General features: G+C 50.5%; 1 long non-coding RNA gene across 2 annotated transcripts; it reads left to right on the top strand.

Moving 5' to 3' along the window:
* The first annotated feature begins 3,592 nt into the window (after positions 1–3,592).
* On the top strand, positions 3,593–8,598 carry LOC117286963. Of its 2 annotated transcripts, none has more exons than XR_004518162.1 (2): positions 3,593–4,217; positions 8,232–8,598. It is a non-coding gene; the product is annotated as an uncharacterized LOC117286963 (long non-coding RNA). The 2 variants fall into 2 exon arrangements; XR_004518161.1 differs by having other exon boundaries at positions 3,593–5,362.
* The last annotated feature ends 5,189 nt before the right edge of the window (positions 8,599–13,787 follow it).

Raw genomic sequence — 13,787 nt, 5'->3', positions numbered from 1 at the left:
TATGTATGTATGTATATGGCGTCTCTTTTTCCTTTTGATGAAGTTTACCTTAAAATTCATTTGCCTGGTAAGATTGACACCCTTGCTTCTATGTTCTTCCATATGTATTTTCTTCGTACATATTTTTCTAAATTTTTATTTTTGTACACTGAATATGTTCAAGGATATTTCTGACACAGTGAGAAAGATGTAAAAAATCAATGCAATATACTCAAAAAGCCCCCACCCAGCTTGGGCAGTAAGACCTCAACTCCCTGTGTGTTTCTCCCTGGGCTGTGACTTCCTCAGGCTCTGAAAGTCACCTGAATTTTATTCTACCTTTTACTGACTCCTGCTCACATTTCTTATATAGTCGTATATCCCTGAACAGTTAATAATTCAGGCTTTTACGCTTTTGCTATCATGTGTATCTTTGCTATTTCTATATTGTTCAAAATCATTTTAATGAGTCATTTTCATGGACAATAGTACTTCATTAATTTTCACCTCTGGCTCTTTTTCCACAAACACAACATGATTCGTGTATACTACATACCTAGCATATATTTGGCTTGTACGAACTAAGAAGATTATCACTGCTACTCTTTCGCACTGTTCTCTATGTATCTGTTCATGGTCACCTCCCCTTGCAGTGGTGAAGGAGGTGCCCTTCTTTTTATCATTCACCGTGAGCCCCAAGGGTGGTGTGTGCTCACTGCACACCTGGTCCTCTCCACTCCAATCAGGCCATTCTACACGGGAGTCCTGGCCTTCACTCGTTCTATGATAGTTCCACACTGGTCGATTCTCAAAACTCTACACAGCCATCTTTGCATTTTCTCTGCTGGCCTCCTTGATTAAAATGAACAAACAGCAGATATGTCTTCTCCAGATTTCAGTCCAAAGAGCTCTGCCATTGTGACCAGAGAAGTAAAAGAGACAGCTCAGAGACAGGCATCAGTCAAGCTTCCTGGGCTTCTCTGAAGCACAGGCCTCTGTAGAAGGGGACCTGACAGTTTACTGGTTGTCACCTGAGGGGCTGTACTGTGGTCTTCCAAGAGGAATGAAGTTTTGGAGCAGAAGAGAACCTCAGAATTTCCATGAAAAACAGATGGGGAAGAAGGAGTTAGAGACATCATGACCGGCTGGGGAAACAGGCCCAGTCTCTGTTGGTCCAGCCACTCCCCCAGGGAGGAGTTGGCTCCGGTGGCTTCATCGTAGTGGAGCACGAGGGCATGGCAGGCATCAGAGCCCAGGTCCTCCAGGCACCCCGACACCCGGCCCGCTGGCCTCGTGGCACCAAGAAAGGGTCAGAGTTTGACCCTGGGAGAGTTTTTCTGGACTCACAGTGATGGTTCGTTTCCGGGGCTGGACCACAAATGTGTGTGTGTGTGTATGTGTGTGTGTGTGTGTGCACATCTGTTTGTGTCTGCGCACACACACATATGGCATACATTTGTGTTTTTAGGCTACTTTAGAGAAAATTTTCAGCCATAAATCACTGTGACCATCTACTGAAGTCCACAGACCCTTCTCAGAACATCAGTTTTAAAATACACAGAAGACAGGGGCTACATACAGCTCAGCAGGAGAGGCCTTGCCTAAAGTGTGCAAGTTCTGAGTTCAGTCTCCAGCATCACAAAAGCAAGTACACTAATTAATCTAAAAGAAATAAATACAATATGTAGAATATAATAAAAAACGCAGGAGTAAAATGAAAATGACATTAAGACCCAGTTATTAATATGAAAAAATTCTTTAGTAAAGCCTTAGATATCATGATACTGCATCGATTCTAAACCCGGCCATTATTTCAAAGTAAGAATGAGTATGAATGATGTTTTGAGATATCCACAATGACTGGACTTGATAAAACAAACCACCTATAAGTTCTAGTTATAACAAAATGACAAAAGCCGCTAATCATACTGTGATTTATTGCTTCTATCCAAAATTGAAGGACAGGCTAAAGCTCAGTTAGAGACTAATAAAAACAAAGATGTTTTCTCTCCATCTGAATTCTTGGACCCACTGGATTCTACCCTAAGATGCATAGGGATTAGTCAACTTTTAGATAAAGATTCTGGGATTAGAGATAATCCACCTGCACTCAAATGAAAATATATAGTATCTGTAGGGTCCCAGCCTTCCCTATCAATCCAGACCAAGAAGACCCAGATGCTCAGAGTTTGGCTCACAGAGGCAGGCTGTTGCCTGCTTTGATGTTCTGGCCATTTTGCCAGAGAACAAGACCAGGCTCTGAATATGCATGACCTTGGTTAGTACTTGTCACCACTCCAGAAGCATTGCAGAAGGCCTGGTGGCACAGGTAGGCTGCTCCATGCCCTCCAGCTGCAGGGCCAGGAGCCACACCAGCAGAGAGGGGGCACCAATCCCTGCCAGCACCTGGATCTGTGTTTTCTGCCTTCTTTGAGTCCCTCAGAGGACCACCAGACTTCTGTGGGGATGAGAAAAGGTGTGGAGAGGGAACGTGTGTGGAAACTCCATGGTGGCCCTGAGCAGAGTTTGGGTGGCCCCGGGGACGGCTGACCACTCTGGTGGTGATGGAGGATGCCAGGAAGGGACTGAAGCACAGGGGCCAGCGGGCTGCTGCACTAAGGCTACAGAGAAGATGAGGCGCAGGGTCAGTGATGCTGGTGAGGAGTGAGCAGGTTCTGGATCAGGTTTGAAAGTTGAGCTGAGGGTGTTTGCTGATGGCACAAATGTGGGGCAAAGAGAAAAATAAAAAGGGAAGAGGATGCTTGGGGGTTGGATCTGAGCAACTGGAAGGAAGGAGTTTCCATCTGCATAGTAGGGAAAGCGGTGGGTGGCCTTTCAGTCTGCTTGGCTGGCATTTGGATGAATGAGGGACTCCTTGGACTAAGGCACTAGAAGGTTGAGAGGATAAAAGATCATTCACCTAAGTGATTATAAAACAGAGTTGCTGTTCACTGTGGTGAGAATCCAGCAGGAGGAATCTGGCTTAGAGCACTTTACATTTGAGATAAAGTCAGATATTTATAGAATGTCCAATAGGAAGTTGGACATGTGAGTGTGGAGTTTGCGTTTAAAATCCTGAGACTGTATAAGAAATAACAGAGGAAAGTAGGGGGAGAAGAAAAACAATCTAAGGAATAAGATCTGGGGTAAAGGTAGCAGAGACAAGAGACGAAATAGAGCAGCAGAGTCAGCTAGACAGGAGGAGGATCCAGAGAGGGGCCCTGTCGCCAGACGGAGAAGGCACTGCAGGAGGACCTGGTGGGGGGTGGGGCGCAGACGGCTTGGAGGAGGCAGGGAGCTGCCGCCCATGGGGCGACACAGAGCCTCGGTGGCCTTGCCCAGAGCTGAGCGGGTGAAGAGCTGAGGTCAAAAGCCCAGCGGGCGAGTGTCCACGGGAGAGCAGAGGAGGAAATTCTTCCCAGTGCTGTAGAATAGAAAATAAAGACTTTAAAGAGGAGCAAACAAGGGGTGTGATAACTGACAAGAGGAGGTTTTTATAAACCCGTGTTAGAGTGGGCTGGTTCGTGTGCTTTGGGCTGACAGTGGAAAGGAGAAGTGGGAGGAGCGGAGGGATGTTTTACCTGAGTCCCTTGGGTGCAGGGCCAGAGGAAAGGGTGGGAACCAGAGGGCGGTCCTCCCAGTGGAAGAAAGCAGGAGGAGGAGAGTGCAGGCCCTGAGGGAGCAGGGACGACGGGAGAGATCTGACCTACCGCCCAGGAAGGGGAGAGCAGCAGGATGGGGGTGCATTGCACCAGAGGCCAGGCCCCCCAAGCTGTCCACATTTCCAGGGAGCAGGAACTCTAATCCCTCCCTTTTAAGATGCCAGTCTGCGCCTGTTCTGGAGGAGCAGCAAAGAGCAACAAGTGGATGTGAGGTGAGGAGCTGCCGGGAACCTGGCGCTCACTGGCTGGCGAGAGGCTGCAGCGTGGTGGGTGAAGCGTGCGCAGCTGGCAGTGGGATGGCTGCATTGCTTAGGACCTTCTACGAGGCCCTCAGCAGACCTGATCTGGTCATCTGTGAAATGGGAGCAAACGGCTTGCCTTGTGGAGCTGCTGTGGGGATGAAGGAAGTCGTGGTGGGAAGCCCTTGGCACAGCAAGCTCAGAGCACAGGATATGGCCTCCACTGGCCATGGCCAGGGCCTCTCCGTCCCTCTCAGAGTGGCTTTCCAGGCCAGCTGTGGTCTGGCCCTCCCGGATCTGCACCTTCTGCTTGTACTTCTCCTCCTGCAACTTCAAGGTTAGCTGTTGACTCTTGTATTTAAAGGAGGTGGGAAGGGGTGGAGGCTGCTCATGGCCTCTGCAGACCCATCTGCCTCTCTCCTTCACTAACTGAACCCGGCTTTGTGGGGGAAGAGGAAATGTACCCGGGAAGACATCTCCTTTCAGAGAGGGGCTGATGTGTCCTCAGTCCTGCACAGTAACATGTAGTCAAGAATTATAGGGCGGGGCTTCCAGAAGAATCCTAAGGAGGCCACTTAGCCTGAGCTTCCAGTGTCTTTTTCATTAATATTGTTGACCTCCCTGGGTCTCTTTCTCTTCCCTAAGACAAAGAGATGTCTTCCCCACCAGCACCGGAGCTATGAGGAAAAGTCAGCTCTCACGCTGCCGCTTCTCCCGGGGTGTGGGCCGGGAGTTCGTCCCAGCTGTCTCCAGGCACACCTGCCCCCACAGCGAGATCATGTACCCGCTTCTAGACCCCTCTGCCCACACTGAAGACCCCAGAACTTTAACTATTAGGCCCTATCCCCATTTCCAGGGCTATGTTTTCTTCTTCCCTGCACGGACATGTCTTTATTGTTTGTACGTAAGTTCTGGGGTGAACTCTAGAAAGCCTCTCTGACAGGAACTGCTGAACAGGGGCCCAAGTAAAGTGACGGCACAGGTCCCTGTGACTCACACAGGACCCTAGGCCTAAGGCCTCCAATGAGAGAGGCTGGCAACACAGTGTGGGGTGACACTGGCCTTAAAGAACTGGCATTGGCCTTCTCAGCCCAGAACCGACCCTCCTGACTACTCTGCCAGCTGATCCTTTCCACCAGACCTACTTCCCTGGTGTGGAACTCCAGATCTCTCCCTCTGTCAAACCTTCTGGAAGCTGTTCCCACCCTTCCTGGAATGGTAGTGCCACCAGCCTGGGAAAGATGGTCAGCGGGCTGTTCTGCCTCATCTGTCCTAGGTACCCTTCCTTCTTACCCAGAGCACCGTCTCCTTTCATCTTGGACTAATTTATCCCAGGCCCTCACTGAATCTGCCCCAAACCAGTCTGGGGTGAGTTTAATATGGTTCCGGCTCTGGAGAAAGAGGGGTGACTGAGGTGACCTCCGGAGGGATCCATAAGCCACTGGATTCGTGCTGTCTCCAAGTCCCATGTCCACCCACCAGGTCAGGGTCTGCACGTCAATATCTTGGGGTCCTTTGTGGGCAGCAGAGAGAGAAGGTTGGGAATGCATTGAGTGTAGTGGGGACACTGCAAGCTCGGTCTTCTTACTGCTGGAGAAGACAGCAGGTGTTTATTAAAGTGGGCTTGTGGGCATTTAAATCCATTATGCAGTGCTGACAAAACATAAGTGGCCTTAAGAGCAGGAGCAAGCTAGCCACGTGGTTACCCTTGGAAAAAGACTCCCACCGGCTCGGAGCAAAGTCACTACACCCTAAGAAGGTGGAAGACTTCTCTCTGAGGGCTCTGGGGGTGAGGGAGGGCCAGCTGTAAGCGGTGCATCCCCACAGGGTGGGAGTGAAATGATAATCACCTCTCCCCTGAGAGACCAAGATTCAAGGGCGGGGTGGGGAGAGGGGCACCTGCAGCACTGGAGGCACATAAATTTTTGTCTCCACTATAGTCTTGGAAGTCTGGAAGGTTGGAAAATCTTTGGTAAGATTTCCATAGAGAAGCCAACTTGAAAGACAGCCAGAGTTTTCCCTTCTTGGATCTCACGTAGATTCTGCAATGGAGGGAAAGAACTCGGCAGATTCCTGCTACTTTATTTATGCAGGCTGCCTGGAGTGACTATGGAAAGGGAGGGGAGAGGAGTGGCTCCTGGAGTAGCTTCTGTGCTTCGTGAGGTGGGACAGGGGGCAAGCGGGAATGCATGGCCTCCGGGATTAGACACCTAGGAACTGGAATGTTCTCACGCAGACTTCTTCAAACCATTTTGCACTTGGTGCTGGGTGGGTACCTATTGCCTGCAGTCCCAGGTCCTTGGCTGTGACAGCAGTTTCCTCCTTCACTTAACATTCAAGGTCCAGGAAGAACCACAGAGCCTCAGGGAGGAGTTGGTGTAGACTCCAGCTGACACAGAGAAACTGGGGGGTCGAGAGCTATTTACAATCTAGGACAAAATCATTCTGGTAGTTTAGTCTCCTGGATGGCCCGGCTGGTGTACTGTCAGAAAAATGTCAGCTCTGACTCTAGGATGCAGCACTGGGGAACGAGGTCTTTGGGGAGTGGGGCGGGGAGGCCGGAGAGCCAGGCATTGCTGCTTTCTGATGGAGCCTCGCCACTGAGCCACTTCCCAAAGCGCCCTGCCCAGGGCGACAACCTGCACAAAGAAGCAGCTCTGACTGGCTACTCCGGGTGGTTGAACTGCGAGTCAGCTGCTGTGCCCTTCTCCCCAGACTGGGTGCTCTCATCAGAAGCCAGTCTGTGCCCCAGCACGGCTCAGGGTCTGCTGAGACCAGAGTGAGGGCTGGGATGGGGCAGGGAACCGGACTGAGTCTGTGAAGTCCAGGATGAAGGAAAGAGCCCACTATGGGGTCTGGCTCAGCGGTGAGCAGCCTGGATGGAAACCAAGGGTCAGGGCAAAGCTGCGGGTGCCAATCAGAAGAGACCATTGAGGCCTGGGCTCCGGAGAGCAGAGGGCAGAAGCTCGTGGGTTTGGCTGCAGAGGAGACTTACACAGCCAAAGTGTGGAGAGTGGCAGAGAAGCAGGGGACTGGCCTCTGGGAAGCAGGCTGCCCTGGGGACACACAGAGGTTTCCCTTGTGCATTTTGAAGGCGTCCTCTGACTGCCGCTGGAGGAGTTGGAGGGATGTCTTAGAACTCAAGTTTTCACCCATAAAATAAAGCTAATGTTGCAAAACAGGTCTCCACGAGTGGTTGCAACAGGAACATCCACCCCTCTCTCTGCCCCTCCCAAGCCGAGCCAACAGATCTAATGTGCAGTCATGCACCGCTTAACAGAGGGCTGAGCACTGAGAAACGCAGGGGAAGGTGATCTCTCTGTTGTGTGAACTGCACAGTGAACTCCTGCATGCCTAGGTCCAGCCTGCTCCACAACTAGGCCACCTGCGATGCTCAGTCTCTTGATCCGAGGCCACAGTACATTATCTGCACAGTGCGTTACCCACTAAATACTGTAGATGGCTGCAGCACAAGGGCACTTTCCAAACACAGAAAAGGCACACTAAGAGTTCTAAGTGATAGGAGTTCTGAGCTGCATTATAACCCACGAGACCACACAGCACATGTGGACGGCCACTGACCAAACAGTCCTAGTGCAGTGCATGCCTGTCATCCCCTCTCCAGATGAGGGAGCAGCTGGGGAGGGGTTTCTGAGGGGAGATGGCAGAACGCTAAGCCTGCACCAAGCGTGTGTAACTCAGGACCCTCCTTTCCAGTCTTAGGACAGACAAAGAAGGGCCAGGGAATGAGGGGGCACTCAGGCTCGCCGAAGAATCCATGTACACAAAGCAAAGGGCCAGGCACAGACTGTTCAGAGCAAAAGGCGCAGGTGAGGAGAGGCGGGCCAAGGCTGGGCACCGCCCTGAGGCTGAGCAGGGGCAGCCACAGCCAGCCTGAGCCATGCCCCTCAGGCTCAGTGGGGAGCATGTCCCCCAGGCACTCAAAGAGCATTATCTCTGTGTCTTAGGGAACTATGTGAATGGAGAATCCCAGGCCAACTCCCTGGTGAACTCTACTCATGGCCTTCAGTCCCACTGCCCCAGACTGACTCTCTTGCTTAGTATAATAGTAACTTCAAAGCTCTCTAGGAAGAAGCCTTTGTTTTAAAACAGTGTGATTCAATGCCCTCTAGTCCAGCTCCCACTCCCCCCATTTCCCACCAAGGGGCAGGGAAATCTCTACATATCTTTCCAAATATCCAGTCTCATGTGTGGGTGCCCCTCAGAGTGCGCGAGCCTCCATCTTTTTCCTCCTGGGAGGGAATCTGATGGAAGCCCCTCTGCCAGGAAGCCAGAACACTTCGTTTCTGTTGCCAGCCCTCCAGTACATCTTCGGTGTTTTCTTACGCAGTGATCTTGGTGTATAATTGCATCCATGTGGCATCCCTAACAAGCAGTGGTAGCCCAGAGTCACCATCTTGGATTCTAGATATGCCAGGATGCTAGGAGGACTCTTCCGGAGATCAAGAGAGAAGCCAGCTTTCTGCTGGGGGGATTTACGTCTTGATGATGAAGGATTTCAGTCCAGAAGTCTACTCGCTCCCACAATAAACTTTCTTTTTTTTAGTTGATATGAAGAAGGAGCCACTCAAGGAAACCACAAAACCATGAAAAATTAGTTTACATTAATGCATTTTCTGAAAATCATGGCCTAGTGACTGAAATTTATACTTGGCTATCACTTGATACATTTTTAATGGAGTCAGTGCAATGTTTTTTTTAAAACCATGGCATATTTATTTGATGTCAAAGCAAGGCCTTTTGATTTTTTTAAAGCCAAGGCATGTTAACAGACATGGGGGCAGAGGGGCAATTACTCAGTGGGTCTTGGATTGCAGCACTGCCTTTGAAGTCTTCCTCCATCCTGTACTTGTCAGGAAACCTGGTCTCACGTGGAGTCCAGCAAATGCAGCGACCAGGAAGTGCTCCACTGCCCAGCAGACGCAATGGCCCTGCGTGACTGAGGGTTTACTGGTGGCCACAACAGTCTACTCCTGACCCTCATACGAGACGTGAACTCCAGTCATCAGTGACGCTCCTCGTCTTCATATGGATGTGGTAATCACAGTACCCATCCTGACACCAGTCGGGGGCTCTTGGACCTTCCAGGGACAAGGCCACAGAGGGGGCAGAGGAGGCACCCATCCTCCAGACGGGAAACGTGTGGGCGCTGCCTCAGTAGGAGAGAGGGCCTAGGGCCCCGCCTGACTCCAGGAACGAATACATCCTCTACCGGCCCCGTGGGATCTACTGCCCCCGCCCCCCAGAAGGCTTTGGGATGTGCCTTCTCTCCTCTCCAGCAAGTGCTGGGAACCAGCTCCACAGTGACCCAGGCTGCAGTCTGACATCCAGCTCTGCCCTGCATTCAGCTGGAGCTCGCAGCAGAGGCAGAGCTTCTGGCAGCCTCAGGCTCTTGCCTGTGTGTGTGTAGAGTTCGAACTCCTAGCCCCAGCACATGGGCCTTCTCTGCTTGGCCAGATAGAGGCTCACACATAGACATCTCTGTCTTGTGAGTTGGACAGACCCTGCCCTGGATGGCCTGCAGGGAACTAGCCCTTGGATTCACCTTGGTCTAGAGGCTGTGTGGGGGGAAGGAATGGGGCCAATGGTCTCTGCACTCTGAGCCCCAGCCTAACCCCAGGCCAGTCTTTATCAAGTGGGTCAGTTGCAGATGGGCTGCCCTGGCTGGCACAGAAGGGGTCTAGGCTGGCAAATCTGGCTCAACACAAAACCTGGGGAGTCCTGGGGAGGGCTGAGTGTGGTGAGGTTGGGAGCCCTGTGAGATCTGACCCTCCAGGCACAATGGGATGACACTGAGGAACCCAGGTGGGGATCAGCTGAGGCCCTGAGGAGGACTGGGCAGTGGCTCTCACAGCTCCCTGCACGGCATTTGCCAAGCAGGACCTAGAGCTCACTAGCATCTCTCTGGGGTCTCTAAAGGCCTCCCTTTGGGTGAAGTGCACGAGTCTTGGGGAAATGGACATGTCTAATGCTGCAGGCCCCTTGATGAGCTCCATGGAAAACTAGAAAACGACCAAAATCTCTTTTGAGTAAAGCCAGAGTAATAAGAGAAAAAAGGATTTGCCATCTGAGGGGGTGGCTGTACTGGGAAAATGGGAGTAAAAACCCTTCCTGGATACTTGTGGAGATTGAACAGTGATGGTTGAGTAACTGTCAGCCTGAAAGTGGGTCCCAGGAGTCCTCCGGGCAGTGCCTGCCACCAACACTGCTCAGCGAGCCTCTGAGCTCATGGGAGGGGGTCATCTGGGAGTGTCTGTCCAAGGGAAGCCACACATCCCCAACAGAGGGCTGGGCCCTGTGTTCCAGAGTACAGCCCCTCAGCCATGAGAAGTGGGTGTTTCCTTAACCTCCGCGGGATTCGCTCAGTGACCAGGAGAACAAGGCCAGTGATGACAAATACATCACCGAAAGCCTGTGAGTTCAGCTCCAATGTCCCTTCCCAGGCCGCCCAGGACTGCAGCCTTTATAAAGAGCACAGGAGAACTCTCACCATGGAAGGGAAAACTCATTAACTCAGTCACATCTTAAAGGTTACATAGGGAAATAAGCTTCATAGAGGTTTCCCCAAATTGACCATAATCTTAAGCCTCATATGAAATTATTGAGCTGAAAGAAACTTCTCTACATGTGTATTTTCAGTCAGAAACAGAAAGCCACAGTGAGCCCACTTACAATCACCTTCTCTTCCCCTTATTGAAAACTCTTGCAAAAAGGCACTCAAAGAGCATTTGAGCAAAGGTCTGAAGGAGAAAGATTAAGATATAATAAAGGTGTGTTACTCAACAAATGAAAAATGAGGTTATTTGTTGAGGGAGTTTTGATGCCTGTGATATTAGCCTAAAATGTATATTTTGTCGTGGTTTCTATTTTCATGCTAAATAAATATTCACATTGTATCTGATTGTATTTCATAATGTAAGCTATTTTTTTAATTTGAAAATTATTCCTAAAACTGATAGCTTCTGTCCCAAGGTCAGGATCTGCTCACGCTGACGAGACCTTGTGTGTGTGGAGAAGTGAGGGCCACACTGCCCGCAGACTGGCTGGCACTTAGGAGGGGTCTCTGGAGGGAAATGGGGGCCACCAAGAAGACAAAGGGAAAAACTCCTGCCTCATGAAAAGACAACAGGCAATAAATCCAGGCAAGGAGAAAAGAATCCAAAGAAACAGGTGAAAGTAGTGAATCTGGAGTTGGCCCTTAAGAAAACCCAGTCTGCAGGTGCTAAGGCTGGGAACAGAACGTTTGCAAGCGCAGTGGAATAGGCCCTGGAAAGAGGTCAGGGGAGGGGCTGCCTGTTCAAGCAGCTGTGGTCCCTGCTAGAAGCTGACACACACTCTTTGCAGAACTTGATGTAGGCCAGCCAGAGAACACTGTGCTAGGAGCAAAGTGGGACAGGTTAGGACATGGGGTCCATCGCAGTTGGACCCCGCTTCCCCTTAGGGCCTGAGCTCCATTCCTCTAAGTGAGGAAGACAGCCTGGCTGGGGAGTCTCCATCCTCCACTGTCCCTGTTAGCCCAACAGGAAGTGAAAGGAAGGTGGAGCAATGAGGCAGAGGCTCCTGAACTCATGTGCTGTGCTGTCTCTTTGGTTTCCCGCTTGGATTTGCTTGCACTATTCCCTTTCTGGAGATAAAGCTGCACAAGCCACAGGGAGGTCAGAAGCATAAGCGGGTCCTGTTGTGTCTTCGAGCCCGGCTCCAAAGGGACTCGTCCCTGGGGACACCACCATTCACTGCTGTGGGGCGAACAGGAAAGAAAGGGGGCAGGAGGGCCAGATGTGCAAACAGGGCTGCCTTCTGAGGAAACATCCGCACTGTCCTTTGGAACCTGTGGCTAAACCTGAAGGGTGGGTCTGCTCTCTGGCGCCCTCTGCTGTACCTGAGCGGATCAGATACTGCATTGCCATGCGAGGAGGCAAGAGTGGAAATTGAATTGTGGGCAACGCACACCTTGGCTAATTTGCATTTGGATATCTGAGATACAGGTGCCCACAGCTCATGTTGCAAAAGATGAGCAGAATGGGAACAACACTGAAGATGACTGAGTCATCAGCAGTCATCCAGAGCCTTTGCCACTGCCATGTCCTGGGGAACCTAGGGTGTACCTGTCAGAAGATATATCAGTGCTTAGCCAGCCGAACTACTTGGTTTACTTGCCAAGAAATCTTGGAAAATACACACAGTCAGAAAGGTCAAGGGTGAGCTGGCCAAGGGCGTGCAGGGAAGAAGAGCCGCAGGCTATTTGGGGAAATCGTCCTGCCCTTCTACGTTACCCATATGTGTTTCAAGCAAGTAAGAGCTTAGGAGCTGCTCCAATATTGTATTGGAGATTAAAAGTGGATTGATTCAGGGGAAAAGGGAATGAGAAAAGAGCACCATGGTATTCTGGGAAGAGCGCGGGAGAAAGGGGCAAAGCTTCAAGTGCTGAGAAAGATGGTGGTATGAAGATGGAAACTGGAGAACCAATCAGTGCTTTCCTGACGTCACCCAATAGTCAGAATATATTTACTGACATCCACGCCCACAAGGGAGGCCCTTTTCAGAGAAGTGAACATGCAGAGCTTTACACTCTAGGCACAGTCAATAAAAGAAACAGGGATACATCACAGTGAAATTTTTCAATTACAAGAATAAATTTTAAAATCCTGCCAGTGCCAAACTTTCCTCCAGAGCTCTTCCTTGAAAAGCTGCCCCAAGGCAAGACCCGCACAGCGTCCTTATACCAGGCTGGGGCGGGGAAGGAGTGGGTACGCTGGGCACAGGGAGCAACTGAGCTGCCTGAGATATGCCAGCCCATCCACGAGCTGATGGCGGAAGCTCCAGTGAGCTGAACAGACAAGCGGGCTCGCCCCTTGCCCGCTCCCTGCAGTGTCAAGCCCTGGGTGTGGCTGGTCACTGAACAGGGCCACAGCCTTGGCCTAGGCAGTGGCTTACACCTCAGGTACTTCCAAGAGGGACCAAGTGGGGGAAGAGCAGGAGTCCTGAAGACCTAGGGGTGGCCTCGTAACTCCACTGCGTTTTTTTTTTTTTGACCTGAAGGCGTTCCCCAGTCTACTAAAGGCTGAATGTGATAATATAAGAACAGCAAAGAGTTTTGTCAATTCATTCTTAACCCAAACCCTGCCTGGTTATAATTTCAAAGAAGCCATGGGCAAAGCCATGGGTTTCATTTCTCTGTCTCCTCCTTGCTCCCACCAATGCCTTCCATGGCCCAGCGGGATCTACTCCAGGTTATGACCAGTGCCTGTGAGTTGGTACATTTGCTCTCTGTTTTCTTTCTTTCTTTCTCTTTTTTTGTCACAATGGCTGATTTATGTGCAAGGTTAGAAAGTGGCCCTGGAAAATTAGCAAAACTAGACTTCTAGTGTCTTACAGAAGTGCAAAGTTAGATGCAGCAAAATCATGATTAATTTCTTGAGCAGGAATTTACTGATTTTTTTTTTTTTTTGCATTTTTAAAAGACTCAGGCTGAGGATGTAGCTCAGTGGTTGAGCCATCACCTAGCATTCATGGAGCTGTGGGTACAACCCCCAGAAAAAAAAAGAAATAAAAGACTTGAGAATGGTGTAATTCCATTTTCATAAGTAAGATTACAGTGGACAGTGTCATCTCAAAGGGCTGTGAGGGAAAGCGTCCAAGAGTCTCACCTTGCATTTCTCACTCCTCCAACAGACCCATAAGATTATTTCAGTCATTCAGGTTGATTCCATTCGTTTCTTCATCAGGAAAGACTGCAGAGCTGTGCAGCCATGGACACTGCTTTCCAAGAAGCCCTGATTTATAACAGCTCTACCTAGGGCTGTGGGTGCTTCTCTGCTAACTAAGCAGAAAACTTGGCCTGTGCAAAGAATTCTCAATTGCAAGTAAAAGCCGGGGGGGGGGGGTT

The sequence above is a fragment of the Fukomys damarensis genome, unplaced genomic scaffold, assembly GCF_012274545.1.
Source record: "Fukomys damarensis isolate Sample0158 unplaced genomic scaffold, DMR_v1.0_HiC HiC_scaffold_19, whole genome shotgun sequence".
Taxonomy (NCBI): domain Eukaryota; kingdom Metazoa; phylum Chordata; class Mammalia; order Rodentia; family Bathyergidae; genus Fukomys; species Fukomys damarensis.
Note: the sequence above shows the minus strand (reverse complement) of the source record. Positions and strands in the feature narration are given on the sequence as shown.